Source organism: Benincasa hispida, chromosome 7, assembly GCF_009727055.1.
Source record: "Benincasa hispida cultivar B227 chromosome 7, ASM972705v1, whole genome shotgun sequence".
Classification (NCBI taxonomy): domain Eukaryota; kingdom Viridiplantae; phylum Streptophyta; class Magnoliopsida; order Cucurbitales; family Cucurbitaceae; genus Benincasa; species Benincasa hispida.
The window spans coordinates 7254508-7256896 of NC_052355.1; positions in this window are offsets into that span (position 1 = coordinate 7254508).

The following is a 2389-nucleotide window of genomic DNA, read 5'->3' on the forward strand; positions in this document are numbered from 1 at the left end:
AATTGCTCGTAAATACAATTGGGCCAAAATACCATTTTGCCCCTATAGTTACATCTAACCACTTAAGTTCCACTAATTCCTCTAATGAACAATAAGTCATAGTCCCACTATGATCATGTCCTCTCGGGCCAGGAGAGGGTATGGCCACCATGTTCAAGACCCCGAACCAGCTCTTAAGGAAGCAATTTATCTACTTCCTTCATCGGGGAAGAAGTGAATTTCGTCTTATGTAGCTGAGTTCCCAGCTCCCTAGTCAGACGAATCTTCAAAATGGTAGGCTTGTTGAGTTGGAAATCTGGCCACTCTCACCCATACAAATTAAAGGACCGCCTTCATGAGCAGGCGTTTATATAAAGAAACTAATCATTTCGTGGTCCGGTCTTATATAAAATCTTTGTATAGGATACCCCCGCTCCCATGTCTCCAAATGAATGATCAGGATCAGATCATTTGTAGCACTTTACAACACTTGTAACACCAGCAAAGCGGGTCGTATCCATAGTGTCACTAGGATAAGGTATCCAACCTTATCAATCTACTACAGACTGTTTAGGTTATTATTTGAAAAAACCCACATGTATGTCTCTACATACTTGTTTAAATTACATGAAATAACCTCGGATCTTAGTTTATTGGATTGAATGTATGCTCATAAAAAAACACTTCTTTTATTAACAACAATATGTTTATATGAAGTTTACAAACTATAAGATTACAAGGAGATTTAGGACACCATTCTCAACATTATGGACTCCCGTCTGTGAGATCAGTCCTTTGATTTGCATGCGTGATAGTGGCCTGAGTTGTCAAATCTATAAGTCTACCATTTGAGGACTTGACTAAATGGGGTGCTGGGAATATAACTTCATAAGATAGAATTCACTCATTCCCATATAGGGTAAGTAGACAAGTAGTTCCCTTAAGTGTTAATTTTAGGTGTTGAACAAGGAGCCCCATCCTTTCACTGGCCCAAGAGAGACTTAGTTTATGGTTGGATAATAAATAAATTGTTCATTAGAGGATTCGGTGGTACTTAAGGAAAAGATGTAATTACAGGGGTGAAACAAACATTTGACCCCACTGTAATTAGGAACAACTCGTGAAGGATCGACTTGCTTATACTAATTATATCCATGGACACATCTACAAAGATAAAAGCTCTAACGCAGTGAAAGAACCAAGTCCCAACTCCAAATTAATCTAATATCCTAACTACTCGTACACTGGCAAACCATACATAATAAAACAGAGATATAAAAAAGATCAACCTACTATATAAATTAGGTTAAGCGTGCTTCACCTTTTGGGAATTTAATCTTACAGAGAATGAAAAACGTTACTTACCCTCGTTGGTGACTCAGATGAAAAAACGAACTCTTCTTCTTATGAACACCGCCAATTGGGAACCTCCCTATTCTGTAAGAAATTGATATTATTGGTTTGTGGGAACCAATCTCATATTGGGAAAGTAAGATCACAAGAATTGTGTGATTTTTCTTGGGAGAATTTTGAGAGAGTTTTTCACCAGAACGTTTCTGTAAAAAAAAAAAAAAAAAAAAAAAATTCTTCCTTCTCTAAGTCCATTTAAGCAAGAGAGACTGAGAGCTAAACGTGGGAAGTATTCATGTTTTCTGATAACTCCCATACGTGGGAGTTATCTTTCAAATTCATTTAATTTAACAATTTAAATTAAATAAATAATTCAATCAATTAATTAAACAATTAATAATTAATTAAGTTAATAGTTAATCTAATTTAATTAATTATTTTATTTTAATCATATTCAAATGAACATCTCTCACATAATCTACAGTTTTAATTCAATTCATTTAATTAAATTAGATAAAAAAATTAATCTTCCAATAAATTATATACTAACTTAAATTATCACATATTTAATTTAACGTACATTTGAATCATATTCTTATACCTCTCATAACCTATAGTTTTAATGTGCATGTAATACACATTAATTTTAACCTATAGTTTTAATATAAATCTGATTCATATTAAATTAATATTTGAACTCCTTCAAATATTTAATTCTTTCATAAATTAATTTTTATCCAAAATTAAATTTATATTCTAAAGTTTAATTAAAATATAAACTTTATATTATAATGTATCCTTATACATTATACTATTTCCCTAAGTGAATTTGAACATTTCAAAATCTATTTAAGACATAATTACCTCAATACCTTTTTTGAGCTAGGAATGGGACCTAATGGGCCTATAGATCAAAAGTTCCAACGATATGAGATTAATTGATTAAACTCATTAACTACATTAATCAATATTCATTAACTATGGGTACACTATACTAAAGACCCATAATTGTACTCTTCTCAGTACAGATATATTTCTGTGCCCATTAGTCCTTCACGAC